We start from the raw sequence: 24,093 nt of genomic DNA on the forward strand, positions 1-24,093 counted from the left end.
GCTTTTTGAATCATGTCAACATTTCATTGAAATTACAACCCCCAAAACTGTTATGATATCCTTTTGTTTTCATTTTCTTTTTTTTTAAAGATTATTTATTTATTTATTTGTCAGAGAGAGAGAAAGAGCGAATGAACACAAGCAGGGAGAGCAGCAAGCAGAGGGAGAAGCAGGCTCGCCGCTGAGCTGGGAGCCTGATGTGGGACTCAATCCCAGGACCCTGGGATCATGACCTGAACCAAAGGCAGCTGCTTGACCAACTGAGCCACCTAGGTGTCCCTGTTTTCATTTTCTTAACTATGGGATCCACAGTTAAGCCCCTTCTTTATAAAAATCATTCTTGATATTGGTATTTTATGCATTTTCTTTTTTTCTTGATCTCTCTTCCCAGGGATTTATGAAATTTATTAGTCTTTTAAAATCCTTTTTTAGATTTATTTTCTCTAGCACACGTTTGTTTTATGTTTTATTGAGATCTGCTTTTATTTTTATTATTTGTTTATTTTTCTCTCCCTCAGCTTAATTTTTTTAACTAGTGGAAGTAGATACTTGGATGATTTATTTTCAGCTTTTTTTTTTTTTTTTTTTTTTGGTGGGTATGAATAAGGAGGGGGCAATGCTAGGGTTTTCATGAATGCAGAGCCTACCATTTGTCCATGGGGCCACAATTCCTGATGTATTTGACCCCACAGCCACCTGGGATGAGGCGCTTTTTAGCCACTATGTCTTCAAATTCATCTGCACTAAACTTAGTAAAGCCCCAGTTCTTGGAAATATGAATCTTCTGCCAGCCAGGGAACTTGAACTTGACCCTGCATAGAGCCTCAGTCACATGCTCCTTGTTTTGCACCTTGGTACAGATGGACATGATGACTTGGCCAATGTGGATCCTGGTCACTGTGCCCTGGGGCTTTCCAAAGGCCTCCACACACGTTTTTAAAGCCTGTGAGCTCCAGCGCAGGACAACATCTTGTGGGTAACCACGCTGTGGAAAGGGTGGAACTGCAACTCTGATGGGAAAACCATCTTTGCCGCAGCTTTTCACCAGGGACATTTGGCACAAATACATGCAGCCTCCAGGGCTTCAGAGAGCGGATCACATTCATCCGACACCGTAGAGCCATACAGTGAGGACTCATCGACTTTTGTCTTCTTCTGCCCCAGGTCAAAATGCAGATCTTGATGTCAGGGACATTTCTGAAGAAGCGAGGCTTCTAGAAGAACTACATATTCTTACAGTACCAGTAAAACCCAGCGAGGTGTTAACCCACGGTGAAACCAGGATCTTCAGTGGTGCAGTGAAGAAGAGGTTACTTTCAGCTTTTTACTCCTAAAAAAAAGCATTCAAGTATGGCTTTAGCTGTGTTCTGAAAGTTTTGATTAAGGTGAATTTTCATTATAATTCAAAGAAAAATATTTCCTGATTTCCATTTGTATTCATTTTTTAATGTTTGAATTATTATTATTTTAAGATTGTATTTATTTATTTGAGAGCGAGGCAGCACAAGCCAGGGGTGGGGGAGAGGCGGAGGGAGAAGCAGACTCTCCCTACTTGGGCCTGATCCCAGAACCCTGAGATCAGGATCTGAGCTGAAGTCAGACGCTTAACCGCCTACGCCACCCAGGCATCCCTAGTGTTTGAATTATTTAGAAGTATATTAAGTGTTTTTCAAAATATAAAGTTTTTTATTATTACTTTGTTTCATTATTGATTTCTAGCCTAGCTGTACTGTTGGCAGAAAATATACATTGTATAATTTTACCTTTTTAATATTTTTTAAGATTTCTTTTAGAGTCATCATTTGGTTAATTGACTTAGCATTTGATGTGCATTTTGCATTTTCTGAGTAGAAAGTATGTAAATCAGGTGAACTTTATTGATTCCATTGTTCAAATCTACTATATCCATGTTGAGTTTTTGTCTGCCTCATATATTAGATACTAAGAGACATCTGTTAAAATTTCACAATGATAATGGATTTGTCCATTTTCCTTTTAGTTGCATCATTATTTTGCTTTATATAGTTGGAAACTCATTATTAAGTGCAACAAATTTACTACTCTAATGTTTTAGAAAGATTAACTCTTTTATCATAATAAAATGTCCTTTGTTCATTGCCAACAAAGTGTCTTGCCTTACAGTCTAATTTATCTGATAAGTATAAAAAATACAGCTATGCTGGCCTCAAATTCTTTTTTCATTCATTTATTTCAGGGTTTTTGTGTTGTTGTATTTTATGTGTGTCTCTTAATCAACATTGAGTCACATGTATTTTTTTTTTCATCTAGTATAAAAAACTCTGTTTTTGACTGCTCACCCATTCATATATTCTTATATTGGGGGGATTCTATAATTCTTTTATTTCCTCTTTAAATATTGCTTCTCGAAATAAGTCAATCAGTGAAACATAATTATCACATGACCTCACTCATATGTGGAATTTAAGAAACAAAACAGAAGATCATAGAGGATGGGAGGGAAAAATAAAACAAGGTGAAATCAGAGATGGAGACAAACCATAAGAGACTCTTAATCATGGGAAACAAATTGAAGGTTGCTGGAAGGGAATGGGGTGGAAGAATGAGGTAATTGGGTGACAGACATTAAGGAGGGCACGTGATGTAACACCAATGGGGGTTACATAAGACTGATGAATCAATGACCTCTAATTCTGAAAGCAATAATACATTAGATGTTAATTAATTGAATTTAGATTAAAAAAAAAAAAAGAACAAACTGATAGTTACCAGAGGGGAAGTGGTGAAGGGATAGGTAAAATAGGTGATAGGGATTAAAGAGTACACTTACAATGATGAACACTGAGTAATGTATAGAAAAATAACTAAGTAAGTAAGTAAATAAATAAATAAATAAATATTGCTTCTGCCTAGTTCTTTCTCTTCTCTCTTTCTAGGACATCAATTATGAACATGTTAGAACTTTCCCTGTGTCTTCCTTGTGATTTCATGGAACTTTTTTCCTTTCTTCTCTCCTCTTTTCTTCAATCTAATATTTTCTTCTGACTTATTCTAGTTCCATCTTCTGTGTCTCATTGTCTATTAGCCCCTAACAATAATTTAATTTCATTATTTTATTTTTCTGTTTCAGAACTTCCATTTGAATTTTAAAATATAGATTCCAGAATAAAATATAAAATTCTCTATATTTCACCTTATTTCTTCAAACTAATAATCACGGTTACTTTAAAGTCCCTCAATTTGGATCTCCTTATGCATTTGTTGTTATTCTATATTTATTTTCATGTTCTTGGTTATTAGGTCATTCATATATATATATATATATATATATATATATATATATATTTAAGGTTTTATGTGTTTATTTGTCAGAGAGAGTGAGAGAACAAGCACAAGCAGGGAGAGCGGCAGGCAGAGGGAGAAGCAGGCTCCCCGCTGAGCAGGAGCCTCAGGTCATGACCCCAGTTGAAGGCAAACATGGAACAGACTGAGCCACCCAAATGCTCCTAGGTCTTATCTTCTGACATGCCTATAAATAGTAACTGAAACTTGAGGAACTCCCTTCCATTTGTTAGGTGGGATACTGCCTGATTGGTGGGTCTCTTAATAAATCCAACTATAGGGCACCTGGGGGCTCAGAGGGTTAAGCCTCTGCCTTCAGCTCAGGTCATGGTCTCAGGGTCCTGGGATCGAGTCCAACACTGGGCTCTCTGCTCCACGGGAGCCCGCTTCTTTCTCTCCCTCTGCCTGTCATTTCCTCTGTTTGTGCTCTCTCTCTGGCAAATAAAGAAATAAAATCTTTAAAAAATAAATAAATAAATAAATAAATCCAACTATACCTTCAAAATAAAAATATATATATTTACTGGAACTTGAACATTATGTATAAAAATTTTCAGGGCCAATTTACTGATCTAGATAGTGTTATCATTCTCCACAGATTACTTTTGCTTGGGGTACGAGGGAGACTGTTATGATGATGGTGACTCCCCTAATCTATTCAGTGATTAACTTTTTACCCAAGTAATTTAGTTGCTTAGAAACTGGGCTTTAACCTTGTCATAGCACAGCTTTTCTAGTTCATGTCTTCTCCAAAGGTGTACTCCTACAAATGTTCCTGTCAAAAGCCTAACTATAAGGGCACCACTTTCTTGGTGGTCCCTGAACTTTAATTTTGTTCAGAAACCAGTTCACTGCGGCACCTGGGTGGCTCAGTCAGTTAAGTGTCTGCCTTTGGCTGAGGCTATGATCTCATGATCCTGGGATCAAGCCCTGAGTTGGGCTCCCTGCTCAGCAGGAAGTCTGCTTCTCCCTTTCCCCCATACTCTCTCTCTCTCTCTCACTGTCTCTCAAGCAAATAGATAAAATCTTAAAAAAAAATAAGAATCAGGTTCACCATTTGTACTTCCCTTCCCCTGGGGATTTTGTTTTCCTTCAGGTTTTCACAGCCTAGCCAGCTTTCTATAGCCTTCAAACCAACAGATTTTATATTCTATCCAATTTTCTTCATTGTTCTCAGGCGGGTTTGTCTCGAAGTCTTCTCTACCATTACTAAAAACTAAAATTCCTCCAGCATGAGTTATTTTGAAACAAGTAACATTTTTACTCCTATAACACAAAGAATGCACACCTGCTGAAACTGAAGACTTTCCAGACAAAGAGGCCTTCCCTTGAAACTAAGAAACAAAAGTCAGGTGCACTAATAACATTATGCTCAAAATGAGAAATGTGAACACTAGGAAACAGGAATTGCAAAATGTTTGCCTAGAATATTCTTCAGCATCAGGGACCAGAAATCATCACAAATTACCAAAATTATCATTCTAACTGGGGCCTTTAAAGTAGAGAGAAACCGGAGACGATGTGTTTGATGTCTGCATATTTTTTTTAATGCAGAAATGTCAAATTAGAGCTAAAAATTGGAGTACATTTAAAATGTTGATTTTTAAAATTAGCATTTTAAACCCACAGATTTCTATACATTATCATATGATTTACAAAATAATTATAATACTTATTGAATACTATAGTGTTATATAATACGATAGATAAATTACAGAAGTTTGAGGAACTTCTTTTTCTTTTGTTCTTTTTAAGATTTATTTACATGTTTTAAAGAGAGTGAACAAGTCGGGGGAGGGGCCAGGGAGAGAGAATCTCAAGCCAACTCCTTGCTGAACCCAGAGCCTGACACAGGGCTTGATCTTATGACCCTGAGACCCTGACTTGAGCCAAAATCAAGAGTCAACCGAGGGCCACCCAGGGGCCCCAAGGAACTTATTTTTCTTTCAATACTTCCCATTTATCTCTGTGACTGTGTGCATAACTTCTTCTGGAGATAATGTTAAGAGTCTAAAAAGTGAGGCTGCAGATAGCCATACTAATCTCACAGTGAATATTATATATCAATGATGGAGCTAATCACCAAAATTTATTATCAGAATAGTAGTTCTAGGTCCCCAAGGAGCTATAGAACAACTCCATAAATGTTCTAAAGGAAATATTATATATGTATAATCTTTCATCTCAAACACAACACAGAGTTTATCTCTCCTTTTCTGTTGTTGTTGTTTTTATTTATCTGACAGAGAGAGACACAGAGAGGGAACACAAGCAGGGGAGTGGGAGAGGGAAAAGCAGGCTTCCCGCCCAGCAGGGAGCCTGATGTGGGGCTGGATCCCAGAACCCTGGCTGGGATCATGACCTGAGCCAAAGGCAGGCGCTTAACGACTGAGCCACCCAGGGGCCCCTCTCTTTTTTGTTTTTGATAATATCACTTTTCCCCCTATTATCTACAAAATTCAGTTTCAATGAATATTTTAAAAAAATGGATTCTTACAGTAGTCATAAAACCTTTTGTATTTCTTAACAATTGGCCTTGCTGTCATTTTGCAACCTAGACTTTTTATTTTAAGAGGTTGGCTTTTCAGTGCTAGTGTGTTTGACATAGTTTTGAGGTTTTGTGGTTGCTGTTGACACTCTGCGGAACTTAGAACACTTTGGTTTCCTTTCGCTTTAGCGAACTGGCCAGACCTTTTAAGTGCACGCAGACCTTGGGAGTGCCCAAGCAGGCTTACTGTTAGAAAAAAATCCTATATGGAATTCAGACAGGTGGCCCATCTCTGCACCTCCCTGAGACGTCTAGCTTTTCCAGGTAAGTGCAGAAGACATGGGGTGGGGGGGGGTCAGGAATGAAGGTTACGCATAAAGAGAGCATACAATTAAAAAAAAAAAAGAGAGAGAGAGAGCATGCAAAACTTGCCAATGAAGCTCTGAAATTCAGAATTTTCAGTTTTGCTGTAAAAAGCAAGTTTATTTACTCTGACCACAATTCCTCCTTTATAGAAAAAACTGTCTAGTTCTTTCTGTGTAGTATGTACTATTCTGAAGTTGACACCTAGTTTTTCTAAGTGGTTAAATATGAACAGAAGTGGTTTCAGAATCTGACAAAAGAAAAAGGGAGGAGTCCAGCTTAAACCATCATAGAGGTCTTCAGGGCATCTGATATTGCATTTACACATTATTGAAATGTTCGGGTTCTTTTTTTTTTTTCATTATGGAAATCTTTAAACTCTATTACTGGTAATATTCGCACATATGATTTAAAACTCTTCTGGCAGCCCTAATCCATAGAAGGAAACAATCAATAGTAATCAGGTACTTTGAAATTTTTAAAAGAAGTACATTCAAAATAACATGTAATAATGGTTATTGCTATTCTTTTTATTCTATTTTTTGTAGTAGTACATGACAGGAGAAATATGAAAATAACTTTGAAATCACACAATTAAAAGAACAACATCTGTTCAAATAATTTTACATTAAGGTCCGTTTATACCTTTATTCCTTTTTACAAGAAATATTGCACTTCATAATATGTGAAATAGAATATAAGCTTAAAACAGTAAGTTAGTAATGTACAGCTTGAGTTTGAGAGCTTAATATTGCTTCTTTAATAAATTTATAATATAATTTTGGATGGATCACTTAGTTCCTGGATTTTAACTGCCTACATAAATGCATAATTATTTATCTAAGGAATTTTATTAAGAACCAGAATTACAACTCCTTGTTTTCATTTTAAACGGCTTAAATCAGTCAATTAGTCAATATTTTAACTGATCAACAGGAGTAATGAGAAGACCAATAGATGAGGAATCAGATGGTGTGAATCCTAGTCTTCTATTTTCTAGTGATTGGATGAGTGATTTAGAAAACACTTGAATTACATTCAAGGCCAGGGGTTGGCAAATTTTTTCTATAAAGGACTCGATGGTAAATAGTTAGGGTCATACAGACCAAAAGCAAGATTGAAGATAATATGAAGGTAATATGAAATCATTTAAAAATGTAAAAGCCATTCTTAGCTCACAGGCAGAACAAAAATGAGAGATGAGTTATATTTGGCCTTAGGGCCATAATTTTCCAGCCCCCGTTCTAGGCAATGATCTTCATCAGTTATAAAATGGAAGATGTAGGAATTCATGGATGATACACAGGGTGATTCACCAATCCCCTAAAATTGTATACAAACATTTGAGTGTATGTAAGTATGTTATTTTTTTAAAAATATGTTATTTCTTGGGGCGCCTGGGTGGCTCAGTGTGTTAAGCCGCTGCCTTCGGCTCAGGTCATGATCTCGGAGTCCTGGGATCGAGTCCCGCATCGGGCTCTCTGCTCAGCGGGGAGCCTGCTTCCTCCTGTCTCTCTGCCTGCCTCTCTGCCTGCCTCTCTGCCTGCTTGTGATCTCTCTCTGTCAAATAAATAAATAAAATCTTAAAAAAAAAAATATGTTATTTCTTAATGGGAAAATAGATCCACATATTTCATCAGATTTTCAAAGGGTCCAAAACCCATTTAAGGTCAAGGAGTACAGGGCTAGCTGATTCCTAAATATGTTTCTCAAATCTAAAAATTCAATGATTTTTATTGGGTGTCTACTATGTCTAAGCCACTGTGCTAACACTATAGTAGATGTTAACACATTATGACCAAAATAATATGTCAAAAATATATTAGATTGTAATATGCAGAAATTAATGATACCCTTCAAAGTAATAACTTTGAGAAAAATTCTATAATTAGAAATTTTTGAGATATTACTTTGCAAAGTGTCTTCAAATCTAGTATGAATTATGTCAAAATATTAATCAGATATTCTTAATGTCTCATCTTGTTTTTGATGACAATGGTATCAGTCATGACAATCATAATCAAACATAACCCAAGCAGAATCTCTTTCCTAAAAATATGATTTCCTTATGAGCAGGAGCTATGGTTTTCTCATCTTTGTATTTGGATACAATGTTTGTCACATACTAAGTATGTGACTAAGTAAGTGCTCAACATCTCTGAAATGGATATATGAATGAATGAATGAGTGAGTGAATGAATGAATGAAAAGATGAAGACACCATCATGCAGAGTATGTGCCATATATACTGAAAGCTTAGAACCCAAAATGCTCTAAGAACAGTTGCCAAGGCCAAAAATTGCTTCTCTTTTCAACTTTGGACATAACTGTGATTTCAAAATGCTTGGTCAACTAAAGATTGCAGTTCCTGGGGATTAAGCCATCTTTTTAAAAAAGACTGTTGAATATAATGCACATGTTACAGATGTTCCAGTAACCTAGTCTATGGGATGCAGTGATAGGAGAATGATGTTTTGCTTAAGGAACAGCAGCATGCTCAGCATCTGAGCCCTTCCTACTGAGACCAGGTAAGAGGTTGTACCAGCTGGAGCATTACTCATAAATGGTGGGCTCCCTTGGGCAATCCAAAAGTCAGATCTAATAGAATTTAGGGTATCATGATGCTCCCTAATAAAGAAGTTCAGCCTGATTCCCATTGCCTGGCCAGTTGATGGTGGCAAAGTCTGAGCACCACTCACTGATGATTCCCCCAGCTACATGGGGTAGAGAATGACCTGGGATCCAAATGTACCTCTCTTCTCGACCCAGGAATAATTTCGTTTTCTGAAAGAGAAATTCAGGCTAAAATAGCTGGTTTGTAATTCATTCAGTTCTTTAGGGAAATTTAAATCTTAAGACTTAAAAAATATAAGAAGTGTTAATGAAAAGCCTGCACAGTCCTGTATGTTTCTAGAGTTACGCCTGAAATGTCCTTTATTCAAAAAAGTGCATCCCACCTCCGTCCCTGCTTTTACTCCCCTCCCCCTCTAAAAGCTGTTAGGACTAGAATAAATATCTTAGGCTTCAGAGGCCATACAGTCTCTGTCACAACTACTCAACTCCACAGGTGTCATGCCAAAGCAGCCACAGATAGTACATAAACAAATATCTGTAATCCGTTAAAAATGTTATTTACAAAAACAAGTGCCTGGCCCACAGTCTATAGGGCCGGCCTGTGAACTATATTGAAGGCTTGATGACAACTGAAAAAATTACTGTTTTAGAGGGAAGTGAGAGCCTCAAAGTTTGCTAGAGCATCTCACAGAACTCAGAGAAATACTTCCTTAAGGTTTACCAGTTTATGAAAGGGTATGATAAAGGAGCAAATGAACAGCCAGATGAAGAGGTACATAAGGCAAGACCTGAGTGGGGGCCCAGAGCACAGGAGCTCTTGTCCCTGTTGAATTAGGGTACACATCTTCTCCTCTGCCAGAAGGGATATGTTCACCAACCTGAAAGCTATCCAAAGCCCCTACTCTATCTGAGTATTATGAGTATTATTATTATCTAAGTATTGTGAGTATTATGGAGACTTCCTCATCTGGCATGATCAGTTATTAACTCCATTTCCAGCCCCTCCCCCTTCTCTGGAGGATGGGGAATGGGACTGAAAATTCCAAGTTTCTAACTGGAATTTGGTCTTTTTGGTGACCAGCCCCCATCCAGAATCTATCTGGGAGCCCACCCAGAATCACTATCATGAAACAAAAGATGCTCCTAGTGCTCTTATCACTTAGAGATTTACAAGGGGTTAGGAAGTCTGGTGTCAGGGACTGGGGTGGGGGAAGCAGAGACAAATATATGTATCTCATATGATTTCATACCTGTACAACAGCACTCCTGTAATTTATCACACACTGCCTAGGATTATTTTAATGCAGGTCTTATCTTTTCCCTAGGTTGTAATCTCCATGCAGAGCAGTGACCTATATCTAGCATAGACTTTATCTATGCAGGTGCCTAATTTAGAGAAGTTTAGATGGGATTTGGACAGGATACACAAGAATTAAAATAATTTGGCAGTCTCTCTATATACCATTTTATATACAATATATCCTAAAAACATCTCTACCTAGAGCAAAATTATTAAATTAGCCTGTTTCAGATCTCTTCTCATGAAACAAATATCATGTAAAACTTTTTAGGTTCAGACACCTGGATGGCTCAGTTGGTTAAGTGTCTGCCTTTGGCTCAGGTCATGATTCCAGGGTCTCGGGATCAAGTCCCCATGTTGGGCTCCCTGCTCCACAGGGAGTCTGCTTCTCCCTCTGCCTCTCACCCCCTTCATTTTCTCAATCTCTCTTGCTCTTGTGCTCTCTCTCAAATAAATAAAATCTCAAAAAAAATTTTTTTTAGGTTCTCTTAATTGTTTTCAGGAAAATTTTTTTTTTAATTTTAAGTAGGTATTGTTATACCTACTTCACTCTTTATTATATTATAGGTAGAGAGACATGTAGAAATACTCAAAAGATGTTTATGACCTCTTCTGTCTAGGAGACATTAATACTTTGAAAAGGCACAATTTATCCGTGTAAAACAAATGCAAAGTTCATGTCACTATGAGACTCTATATTTGTCCAACTTTTTAATGGCTTATAAGCAGAAGTAGGTATAATAATCTTTATTTTACTATTAATTTTTTTCAGAAAATTTAATTAAAAGAACTTGAAAGTTTAATGCCAAATTATCTTCACAGAAAAAGATCTGAAACAGGCCAATACTAAGATGTTGCTCTTGGCAGACATTTACAGAAAAAAATGGTTAGATAATTTTTATTAGATTGAATACAAGAAAAAGAATGTTGAATAAAAATCATTAGCCAAATGATGTATAGGTAGCTAGTTTTCTATACCAGATCTTAATACCATTAAGGCTTATTAGAAAAAAGTCTTTTATCAAGAATACTAATTGCCTCCCAGAAGAACAGACTGAGTGGATTACAGAAAAAGCTCTGTTCCAGGCTAGGATTAGATCATTCTTCCTTTACACTGCTAATGACAGAATCAAAGATTAAGGTCACCTGGATAGTGTTATTGGTTAGGAAAGTGAATTTTGTCTTCAGGTTCCAAGTTTTCCCTAGCAGCCTCTGTACTTGGGCATGCATTGCATCATGTGGACTCTGAGTTTGCTGGGGTAATTTAATGAGTAAAAAGGTCAGTGAAGACAGAGGTCAGGAGGTTGGGACTCTCAACTGAGACTTGGTGTGTGAAATTTGGATTGTGATAGTCAGTTACATTAACGCAGTGATTCTCAAAGAGGGTCTGTATCAGAATTACCTGATCAACTTGTTAAGAGCACCAATTTAAAAGTCTCCCCATAGATTCTGATCCACTGGTCTGAGAGGGTGCAGCAGTGTTTAAATGAGTTCCCTTAGTGGTTAGGTGCTGTTTTTTTCTCATCCCATGTTTCTAACTTTCTATTTTTGAAAAAGATTTATTTATTTATGTGTGTGAGAGAGAGAGAGAGAGAGCATGCATGAGCATGAGTTGGGGGAGGGGCAGAAGGAGAGAATGTCAAGCAGACTCCCTGCTGAGCACAGAGCCCAGGACAGCTCGATCTCACAACCCATGAGATTATGACCTGAGCCAAAATCATGAGTGAGAAACTTAACCCATGAAACACCCAGGTGCCCCCTAACCTTCTATTTCAAGTGTGAATAGCATGGGCACAACTAACAGCTGCTCCAAGAGCTTGTGCCTCCAAAAAGGAGGAAGAGAGAAATTTCTAAAATATTCAGAGAGACGATCTCTGCATCCTGGCCCAGGTGCCCAGCACTCTTAGATACATACAAGAGAGGCTATTGCAGGGGGAGTCATAGCTTTATTCCTTTTAGCTAGGCTTTCCTTAAAAAGTCATGAGCCTCTCAGCTTTTGTATGCTTCTGCATGACAAACATATCTGCCATGTCCCACTCCTTGGTCTACTCGAATTAGCCTCATCTTTTGTGTCGGTAAAAGAGATCACATCTAACTCAAATGAAAATAGTAAGGATCAGAAGTATTAACAAATGGGGCGCCTGGGTGGCTCAGTGGGTTAAGCCACTGCTTTCGGCTCAGGTCATGATCTCAGAGTCCTGGGATCGAGCCCCGCATCGGGCTCTCTGCTCAGCAGGGAGCCTGCTTCCTCCTCTCTCTCTGTCTGCCTCTCTGCCTGCTTGTGATCTCTCTGTCAAATAAATAAATAAAATCTTAAAAAAAAAAAAGAAGTATTAACAAATGAAAAATGCCCAGGACACAGTATTACTCAATAATTCTCACCCTTCTTCCCTCTTCCTGCCACTGTAGCGTTTACAGTTCTTATCATAAAACAAACTAGGGGCGCCTGGGTGGCTCAGTGGGTTAAGCCGCTGCCTTCGGCTCAGGTCATGATCCCAGGGTCCTGGAATCGAGCCCCGCATCGGGCTCTCTGCTCAGCAGGGAGCCTGCTTCCTCCTCTCTCTGTCTGCCTCTCTGCCTACTTGTGATCTCTGTCTGTCAAATAAATAAATAAATAAATCTTTAAAACAAACTATTCCCATCTCACTGTCCCATCTGTCAATGACATCCAGTCAAAGACCACCGGGACACCTATAGCTGAATGACTCTGGTTTATTACTCATTGCAGGGAAGGAGAACAGACACCATAGGGATCCATGGGGTAACTCGGTAAGATGGTATTAGAAACAATCAATTAATAGGATTTGGATTTTGGTAGAGTGATTCGGTGGTGGTCGGGGGGGGGTGGTGGGTCTAGGAAAGTAGAGGTTTGTTCCATACTGGATGTTGTCAGAAAGCAGAGGCAATTTCATATTTTAGTGAAGAAATAGCAGTCATTAATTTTAACTGAAAAAGGGGATGTTTGGTACTTCATGTGTGGCCCAGTGACCTTGTTTTTGTCTGTCCTTAGACAAAATCACAAAGGGGCCCTTTATTGTCTCAATTTATCAGGGTGACCATACCTGACTGCCCCCCTTTACTCTTTCTCACTTCTGAAGTGAAAGAGTATGGGGGAAAAAACCGATACTTATTTTAGTATTTGTTTAAATAGACTGAACAACTATAGACACTATGTCCAACATCATGCTAAGCTTTAACCCTCTCAGTCTCACAGTATATTATATAGATAATATATATATCATATATTATCTGTGTAAGGTGGGGTTAGAAGCCAGATCTAACTGACTTCTAACACAAAAGCTTCCAGTCCGGTATGCTGTTGCCATGTTGACACCATTGGAGACTATGGATGAATTTTAACCAATCACTCTAAATAAAATTGCTTTTGGGGTGCTTGGCTAGGTCAGTGGGTGGAGTATGTGACTCTTGATCCTGGGGTTGTGGGTTTGAGCCCCACCCTGGGTGGAGAGATTGCTTAAAAAAAAACAAAATATAAATACATAAATAAACAAACAGATAAATTGCTTTTAACTTTACTTACAACAGAAAAAAAATCCTTTGATCTATAATCAGAGACTGGCAAAAAATTTTTTTGTAAAAATATCAAAACGGAATAATTTTGGTTTTCAGGTTACATAGTCCCTCCCATGATCACTCAGCTGTCCTTGTAGTGGGAAAGAAGCCTTAGATCATGTATGAACAAATGCACGTAGCCGTGTTCTAATAAAACTTTACTTACAAAATCAGCTGGGAAGTAAGATTTGGCTGTTAATCTGTAGCTTGTAAACCTTTGATTTAGATTATAAGCAGCCAGAAATCCCAAATCAACTTGGATTTTTTAAAAAATATATTTTATGGCTTGAATAATTAAGTATGTATAAATTATAGGGGGTGCCTGGGTGGCTCACTTGGTTAAGTAATCCATTTGAGATTTGGGCTCAGGTCATGATTTCACAAGTCATGGGATGGAGCCACACTGTGGGCTCTGCACTCGGTGGGGCATCTGCTTGAGATTCTCTCCCTTTCCCTCTGTCCCTTTCCCTACTCGTGCACGTGTGCAGATTTCTCTCTCTCTGTCAAATAAATCTTTAAAAAATACATGTAAATTGTTAATTAAAAAACTATAAATACATATAATAGTTAAATATGCATAAATACAAATTTGTGGTGTTTTTAATAAAACTGCCAAACATAGTATATTTTATTTTATTTTTTTAAATGAACAACATAAATTTATTTCTCACAGTTCTGGAGCCTAGAAAAACTGCCAAAAATACTTTAAATTAACTACCAACTTCTGAGCATAACAGAATCAGGATGGTGTCTCAGGTCATTTGCTTCTGTGATCCTGTATAGTGGGAACTGGATCTCAAGAGGCCAAGGCACCTACCTCACAATTATTCTGGGCTTCTATTCCTTGTTCCTTACTGGAAAACTCTTGTTAGCTAAACTGAAGCTGAGAGGTTGAATACTTATCCTCAGTTACCCAGACTATGGTAGAGCTGGTGTTAAGCCTTACATTTGTTTCATTATACCCTATGCCTCAATTGTTTTTTTCTTTTGCCAGGAGGGGCCCTATGTCTCAATTTTGATAAACTATTGAATTGGTGGCCTGAGAGCATAAAAAGACCTTTGGGTTACCCTCTGAATCTTCAAAGAAAGAGCATATGATCAGAATAAACTTACAGCAAGGGGCTTTTTGTTATAGTTTGAGTTTTTGAAAAGTTAGGGCTTGGGAGTAAATGTGGAAACTGGAATTCAGTACCAAAACATCGGATGAACATTTTGTTATCCAGCCTCGGCACCCAATTCCCTTTTATAGTTTCCTCTTTTAGCAATGTGTAACATCATGTGCCAGCTGCAAGCAAAGATCACCTATCACCACGGTATCAGACAGTGGCCGTCTGTGACTTGAGGTTAGAAGGAAGGCCTGGGGCGCATTGCAGGAGATGTTCTACTCTGAACCTCTCCAACTACGGGCTATGCCGCTGCTCTTGGTTAAAAGGAATTTTCAACTAGAATCTCCCATTCCCCAAATGTGCAGAAATAATACGAGTGTGTATGGGTAACTGGCACATGAGTATTTGCATGATTTTGTATTTAAAACTGAATATCACATAATGATCTATTTCATGCAAATTAATACATGATGTGTATATATTAAGTTATACCCAGTTCCTACATATTTCTATGGCTATAGCCCACCAGGTAATAAGTCTTTCATTTAGAAGAATCCAGCCTATGTTCTACCTCACCCACAAGCTCAGTTTAAAACTCCCCTTAAATAACAATTAAGAAAATAGTAGTCCATAAATATTTTTTCATACATTTAAGTGGGCTGTCACAGGAGGCCAGAAGGGGAGTCTTGCTTCGTGACATGAGGGGGACTTTGCTAAGCACTATTATATCTCAGCACACCTCTGTCCCTCCCTTTCATTTCACCTCTGCCTAGAGTTGCCAGATTTAGAAAACAAAAACAGAGGACTCCCAGTGAAACTTGAATTTTGGACAAGTGGTAAATACTTTTTTTAAGTATAAGTATGTCCCAAATATTGCATGGGATACTTGTACAAAAATAATTATTTGTTGTTTATCTGGATTCCAAATCAACCGGTTATCTTCCACTTTATCTGTCAACTCTACACACGAATATTTTATGGCTCAGTTTTCACATGGTAACTTTTCTGGTTTGATAGAATTGAATTCAATTTCCTAGTCACCCGCATATGAGCCCTGCCGAGGCGACCTACTTGACCTGGAGGTAATAATTCTTACTGTAGAGAGCTGACAAAGGACTACACAGAGGGAATGCAAATAAATCCCCTGGATTAGGGCAAAGAACAGGCAGCTGCTCAACAAATATTGGCCAAATTTTTTTTTTCCTTTTCTTCATTTAAATTCTCTCCCTCCCTCTCCATTTCTTCTCAAAGAAATTAATAAAATCTTAAAAAAAAAAAAAAAAGGAGGCCCCTGGGTGACTCAGTCAGTTAAGCATCTGCCTTCAGCCCAGGTCATGATCTCAGGGTTCTGGGATGGAGTCCCGTGTCAGGACACCCGCTCGGCAAGAAGTCTGCTTGTCCCTCTCCCCGCGACTCATGTTATTTCTCTCTCTCTTCTCTCAAATAAATAAGAACTTTAAAAAAATTCTTTCAATTCTTCCCCTAACTTCCCTGAGAAGAGTTAGATGCTGCTCCCTTTTCTCTCACTGTACCTATTTCTCTTCTCGTTGTTGTTCTTTTTTTTTTTTTTTTAAGTAGGCTCCACACCTAGTGGGGCTTGAACTCACCACCCCAAGATCAAGACCTGACCTGAGATCAAGAGTCAGACGCTTAACTGACTGAGCCACCCAAGTACCCCTAAACTGTACCTATTTCTACTATAACATTCATTATATAGAACTTCAGGCCTGTTTTGTAATCATGACAGTATAGACTTAACAATTCCTTACTTTCTTTTCTCTTTTTTCCCCCCCATTGATGCTTGCCTGGTGTAGCTTTTTACTACTACTTTTCTTTCAAACCACCCAGGTGCCCCCTTCTAATGGATTTTTAGACAGAAGGTCTGATAATCTTTTTTAACTATACAGTTTGGTCCACTTAAATAATTACTGAAATGGGGGCCACCTGGGTGGCTCAGTGGGTTAAAGCCTCTGCCTTCGGCTCAGGTCATGATCCCAGAGTTCTGGGATAGAGCCCCACATCAGGCTCTTTGCTCATCAGGGAGCCTGTTTCCCTCTCTCTCTCTGCCTGTCTCTCTGCCACTTGTGATCTCTGTCTGTCAAATAAATAAATAAAATCTTTAAAAAAAAGTTACTGAAATGGGCATCTATTCCTACCCTTCCATTTGTTGCCATTTGTGTAACTTTTGTAGGTTTCATTTTCCTTTCGGAAGGGAAAATTCCCTTGTTCTCTTTTCGTTTTAATCAATTGGCCTTGCCTTTTCTTCATTTAATTTTCCTCTTTCCTAGTTTAGAAGACACACACACACACACACACACACACACACACACATAATTTTATATATATATATATATATATATATATATTTAATTTTATTTATTTATTTGATAGAGAGCAAGAGCAAGTACAAGTAGGCAGAGCAGCAGGCAGAGGGAGAGGAGAAGCAGGCTCCCCACTGAGCAGGGAGCCTGATGGCTGGATCCTAGGACCCTGGGATTATAACCTGAGCCAAAAGCAGACGCTTAACTGACTAAGCCACCCAGGCACCCCTCTCTCACTCTCTCTCTCTCTCTCTCTTTTTTTTTTTTTAAGATTTTACTTACTTATTAGGTAGAGAGTGAGGGAAGATATACATTCTATTTTTATTGTGTTAGTGCTTTCAAAGAAATATGAACTTCCATATTTGTTCAAGAGCCCTAAAGTTAAACAGTGTCTTACTTACTTTCCTCTCAAACAACACACAGATCCTAGAACAAATTGACAGAAAACCCCCTCCCAAGTTATATAATGATATTTTTGCCCAGTATTTTAACTCAACAAATTCGATATTATTATTGTTGTTTTATACAAACTAGGTTTAGAATTATTCATATATTTACAATTCCTTTGATTAGCATTTTTTTCCTTTGTAACTTAGACTGTCCTTCTTGTATAACTTTCATTCTTCCTTAAATGTGTCTTCTACATGTTCTCTTAGTAAAGATAAGTCGGTGTTAGACTCTTTCAATTTTTATTTGTATAAAAGTCTTCATTTTGCCCATATTCTTGCAAGATAATTTTGCTGGGGGGTGCCTGGGTGGCTTAGTGGGTTAAAGCCTCTGCCTTCGGCTCAGGTCATGATCCCAGGGTCCTGGGACTGAGCCCCACATCCGGCTCTATGCTCTGCAGAGAGCCTGCTTCCTCATCTCTCTCTGCATGCCTCTCTGCCTACTTGTGATCTCTGTCTGTCAAATAAATAAATAAAATCTTAAAAAAAAAAAGATAATTTTGCTGGGTAACCTTTATACATCCATAGTTATTTTTACTCAATGTTTTTAAGATAATATCTTACTGTATTCTGGCCTCCACTGCTGTTGATAAGAAGCCATTGGTCTGTGTAAAGTATTTTCTTTTTAGGTGATCTGTCTTCTCAAATGGGCTGCCTTTAACACTAGCACCTCCTTTTCCTTAGTATTCTGCTGTTTCACTTTATTGTGTCTAAGTATGGGTCTCTTTCTCTTCATCCTGCTTAAGGTTTTTTGAACTTATCAAACCTGATGATTATAAATTTTCATCAGTTCTGGAAAATTTTCAGCCATTCTCTCTCAAAAACTGCTTTTACTTTGCTTTATCTTCTGTTCTAGAACAAATTTAGACTCTGCATCACTTCTTTTTTGTGATTTCAATTTTCTTGATAAGGACATAACATAGTTGCTGAGTAACAAAACTGAAGCCTGGCTCTCTGGCTTGAATATAATGGCTCTCTCATTAGGTATGTAAATTTGTGCAAGTTACTTAACCTTCTTATGCCCCAGTTTCCTCATCTCTAAAACAGAGAATAGTATCTGCTTTATGGGATTACTGTAAGGATTATAAGAGAAATGATATGTAAAGTCTAATAAAGGTATACAGTGTGTTTGCTCTTAATATTTTTCTTTCTGAGGGGCGCCTGGGTGGCTCAGTGGGTTAGTGCCTCTGCCTTCTGCTCAGGTCATGATCCCAGGGTCCTGGGATCGAGCCCCGCATCAGGCTCTCTGCTCAGCAGGGAGCCTGCTTCCTCCTCTCTCTCTGCCTGCCTCTCTGCCTACTTGTGATCTCTCTCTGCGTCAAATAAATAAATAAAATATTTTAAAAAATATTTTTCTTTCTATGTTACACTCTGAGGAGTTTTTTACTATCTATTATACAGCTCACCAATTTTTATTCTCTTTGTCTAATAGGTCCTTTGAGATGCTGATTCTATAGGGATTTTTTTCATTTTCAAAAGCACAATTTTGGTTATTTTTCAATTGCCTGGTCAGTCTTTTATTCATTTACTTTTTTTATTTCTTTATATTTTTATATTTGCATTGACAGTTGCTTCTGCCAGCTACCTTCCATAAGACATCAAGAAACCCTAGGCCACTTTGAAAATTGCTTATACTGGCTTCTCGTCAATGTGTTGGGAAAACATGTTGAGGGAAGGGATAGAGCGAGTTCTCTGACTTGATAAAGTTGATTTGAAATGACTAAGAAATGAGGGTCGGAAAAAAAAAAAAAAAAAAAAAAGAAATGAGGGTCGGACAAAAAAGAAACCAAAGCCTGAGGTTGGGAATTCAACTTGAGATTGAGACAGTGGCTTTCAATCTTTGGATGCCCACTGGAAATATTTGGAGAGCATTTTAAAAACATGGATGCTTAGGCCACTCTCCAGAGTGGGAGCCATACATCAATGTTTTTCAAAAGCTTTCCAGGCAATTCAATTATGTAGCTGGCATCAGTACAAGCACCGTGAAACAAAACCTGAAACCGCTCCAGGTGTTGCAAACAGGGAAGGACTGGATGTAGAGAATCAGATGCTGTAACACCATTGGGAGTGCAGAGAGAAGGAAGGTTAGGGGCAGCTGCTGTATTTTACCCCCCTCAGAATCTTCAGGAAATATAGCATAGGCATCTCAGAAAACTGCCATTAAAAAATACAACTGCTTGGGGCTCCTGGATGGCTCAGTGGGTTAAAAGTCTCTGCCTTTGGCTCAGATCATGATCCCGGGGTCCTGGGATCGAGCTGCACATTGGGCTCCCTGCTCAGCAGTGAGTCTGCTTCCCCCTCTCTCTCTCTGCCTGCCTCTCTGCCTACTTGTGATCTCTGTCTGTCAAATAAATAGATAAAATCTTTAAAAAAATTAAAAAAAAAAATACAACTGCTTATGCTCTAAGGAGGGTGACTCAGTGGAAGCCTGAGACCCTCCTCCAGAATGGCTTATCTGCTCTATCCAGAAGCCCCTGGGCCTGCATGCTGTTTACAAAGGAAAGGTCATGACTTCTCTTTAGTCTCACCTTCAAAATGTCACAGGGACACCCCTTATTACTAGGAGCAACTAACTCTAAACTCTGGCCAGGAAGTCTAGAGGATATAGAGAAGAGGGGAAATGGTACAAATTTCTCAACAGATTGAGAATCACTGGACTAGGAAAGGTAAACTTCCAAAACTCAGAGTACAGGGGCCCTCAGACCTATCAGTGACTCTGAACATCTAAATGCTTCTTAAAGCATTTGTTCAGATTGAAGAAGGCTCAAGGTTAAACTCTCCCAGTAGAGACAATTTTTCTTGATCCTCCAGATTCCTGCAGGTACCAAGAGGAAGTGGGAATATCTTCATCCTCCTATAGTTAGCCCTAACTTTTCTGGCAGGGCTAAGGAATTCAAAAATGAAGGACAAAAGAAGAATATAAGTCAATGTATTAAGGGTAACACTTCAAATCTGATATTCAAATGGAAGGTTTAATGATGAGTAACATGAAAATGGTATTATTTTTTTAAAAAAGGAAAATGCTTCTGATACAAAAGCTCATATACTTTATTCTTGTTTTTTTTAAAAGCAGGTGCCTCGTTAGCGCAGTAGGTAGCACATCAGTCTCATAAAAGCAAGTGATGGTTTGGATTGTATAGGGGTTCTTTTTAAATTTTTCACATGAATCATAGTGATTGACCATAAACTCTTGCAAAGAAACGGGGCATGGATGAAGGAAAATAAGAGATGCAGCTTCTCGTGTTGGTGGCTCTTCTGTTCCTTCTTTCTGAGAGCAACCACCCACCTGGTGTGTTCCTTACTTCTCTCTAACTCCCACGGTCTCTCCCTCTTCCTCTTTCTCCCTGTGCTTCCCCAAGCTTCTTCTCTTTTTCTTCCCTTTATCTCCTTCCTGTTAAAGTATCTGGCAGTGGAGCTGGGCAGAAATGTGGTTAGATATGTGTGGGGTTTCTCAAGGGTGGGGTAACCTCGGACTCTGTGCCCAGGGCAAAAATACCACCCTAGGGGCAGACAGCGGCACTCTGAACCTCCCAGACTTTCTCCTGTCATACCAATATCGAATGTTTACTGCATGCCAAGATGATCATACTGTGTTTAAATATAGTCCTTAGAACCGTGATTTGTACATTTTTAGTAACTTAGTAAACTGTCATTCCTAAATTTTCACAACAAACTTGCAAAGCAGTTAATCTTATCATTCCTATATTATAGATGAGGAAATAAAAGCTTAGAGAATAAAGTAACTTGCTCAGTTTCAAATAGCTAATATCCAGAACAAGTGGTACATGTCCCACCAATTCTGAGTTTTCCTGACTATACAAGCTTCCTCCTCCAGTTGTGACATTATAACTTAAGAAGGACATAACCAGAGTGTCCAAACAGTCTGGCCATATGAGGAAGTAAACCATACCGTCCTTGTCACCCTCATTCCTGATGAACATTTAGAGACTGCCATCTCTATACCAAGTCCTTTGATGGGCTTTATATAGATTATCTGCATGCAAGTAAAACAGTACTACATTATGAAATATGCAACATTATAATAATCCAATTTACAGATGAGGAAAATGAGATATGGAGATATTAATTAAATAACTTGCCCAAGATGGTCCAGCTAGTAAATGATAAAGGCAGGACTCCAGTGCCAAAGCTTATAATTCTACACTATGCTCGTGCCCTTACTTACTTGCCTGAAGTAAGTACAGAAGGGTACGGACAGAAGTTGACAGAAAAGAGGAAAGACAGGAATATCGAGTTGATGAAAAAATATCATTAAGAAAGGGAGAAAAAGGGGCGCCTGGGTGGCTCAGTGGGTTAAGCCGCTGCCTTCGGCTCAGGTCATGATCTCACAGTCCTGGGATCGAGCCCCGCATCGGGCTCTCTGCTCAGCGGGGAGCCTGCTTCCTCCTCTCTCTCTGATTGCCTCTCTGCCTGCTTGTGATCTCTCTGTCAAATAAATAAATAAAATCTTTAAAAAAAAAAAAAAAAGAAAGGGAGAAAAAATTGACATTGTAAAGCTGCCAAGAACAGACCTATAACTATCGTGGGTTGTTATAGGGAAGTAAACTTCTGTAAAATATAATAAAGAACTTTCCAGCAATTATTTTTATGTAACAATGTTACAGACTGCCTTGCAAGACAAGAGTATGAATTCTACGGCGATGGAAGTGTCTGGATGTGAAAGAAATTTCCTAAAGTGAAAAGAACGTTGGAGTGTGTATGACCTCTTAGGTAATATGTAACCTCTAAGAGGTTTTGGTTCTGGGAGTTAGCTTATTTAAACCCTCACAGCAGCCCAGCAGATTCAAGGATGTAATTTTATAAGTGGCCATAGTAAAGCATGATGAGGAAAAATGGATGAATTTGAATCTTGTCTCTGATCCTTTCATAACTTAGAGGCTTATAAAGATTCTTTTTATAGCAAATCTCATTTTTCATCCAAATGACCTCGAGATGGGAGTTCTTACTAATCGATATATTTAACTGAGCCAAGGAAAACTACATTAGATACACAGGTGATAACACCAATCCGGAGTGTATCTATGGCTGCTGTTTTGTTTCTATCATCAGTTATTAACATCAGGCAATGAAGAAGTGCAGGGCAATTTTGCATGGTGAAGAAATATTAACACTAGTGTTTAAAAATTTTTATGATTATGAAAATAGTATTATTATTACAAAAATTTTTACAAAAGCCACTGAAAAACTATACAGAAAGAAATTAAATTCATTTGTAATCCACCACCAAACTACTCTTAAATATTTGATATAGTCATTCTCAGTAAATACATATATTCAGATTATGTGGAGAACAGTATATAAACAGTCTTGTCTTCTTTATCACTTTTTTTTAATTTTACTTAAGCATCATTTCAGAGGCTTAATACATCATATGCATGTAGCATAATTAAGCAATTAAACTGTAAGCATAACTTACAGTTAAGAGTCTTTTTGCATCGAGTCTGTGCATTTTGCTGATATTGCTGTTAATAATTCCTAGAAGAGGGATTACTGCCTCAAAGAGCATGATTACTATTTGTGACCTAGTCTTCGATTGCCAAATTGACTTCTGGAAATGTGGGGCTGATTTCAACTCTAACGAACAGTGGCACCTCATCTTTGCCATCGTGACTGACGACGGTCGTGATATTTTACTTCACTAATTTTATAGATGAAAAAGATTTTTCCATTTTAATTTTCACTTATTTGAAAACCATTGATGGCAGGTCACTTTACCTTGTAAACACAGTTCGTTAAGGGCACAGATAAAAGAAGCATCTGTATGCTGGTGAGGATGCGGAGAAAGGGGAACCCTCCTACACTGTTGGTGGGAATGCAAGCTGGTGTAGCCACTCTGGAAAACAGCATGGAGGTTCCTCAAAATGTTGAAAATAGAAATACCCTATGACCCAGCAATTGCACTACTGGGTATTTACCCTAAAGATACAAACATAGTGATCTGAAGGGGCACATGCACCTGAATGTTTATAGCAGCAATGTCTACAATAGCCAAACTATGGAAAGAACCTAGATGTCCATCAACAGACGAATGGATAAAGAAGATGTGGTATATATACACAATGGAATACTATGCAGCCATCAAAAGAAATGAAATCTTGCCATTTGCGACAACGTGGATGGAACTAGAGGGTATCATGCTTAGCAAAATAAGTCAATCGGAGAAAGACAACTATCATATGATCTCCCTGATATGAGGAAGTGGAGATGCAACATGGGGGGGTTAAGGGGGTAGAAGAGGAATAAATGAAACAAGATGGGATTGGGAGGGAGACAAACCATAAGTGACTCTTAATCTCACAAAACAAACTGAGGGTTGCTAGGGGTGGGGGGTTGGGAGAGGGTGGTGGGGTTATGGACATTGGGGAGGGTATGTGCTATGGTGAGTGCTGTGAAGTGTGTAAACCTGGCGATTCACATACCTGTACCCCTGGGGATAAAAATACATTATATGTTTATTAAAAAAAAAAAAAGCAGCATCTGTAAAGGGCAGTCTTAAACTAGGTGTTTCTGCCAATACCAAGGTAAAGATCAGATCGTTACAAGTAACTCCCAGTGGGCATGGTAGATGCCTCGGGGCTAA

The 24,093-nt window shown here is 38.4% G+C and overlaps 1 protein-coding gene and 1 pseudogene across 1 annotated transcript in view; one reads left to right on the plus strand and one right to left on the minus strand.

The window, feature by feature from the left end:
* Window positions 1-628: 628 nt before the first annotated feature.
* LOC125080513 (60S ribosomal protein L10-like) lies at window positions 629-1,799 on the minus strand (annotated as a pseudogene).
* A 4,236-nt stretch (window positions 1,800-6,035) lies between these two features.
* GPR141 (G protein-coupled receptor 141) overlaps window positions 6,036-24,093 on the plus strand; it is a 41,684-nt gene continuing 23,626 nt past the window's right edge. The window contains exon 1 of the mRNA XM_047694275.1: window positions 6,036-6,133. The gene's annotated coding sequence lies outside the window, so the exon portion shown is untranslated. The remainder of the gene's footprint in view (window positions 6,134-24,093) is intronic.

The sequence above is a fragment of the Lutra lutra genome, chromosome 11 (assembly GCF_902655055.1).
Source record: "Lutra lutra chromosome 11, mLutLut1.2, whole genome shotgun sequence".
NCBI classification, from domain to species: domain Eukaryota; kingdom Metazoa; phylum Chordata; class Mammalia; order Carnivora; family Mustelidae; genus Lutra; species Lutra lutra.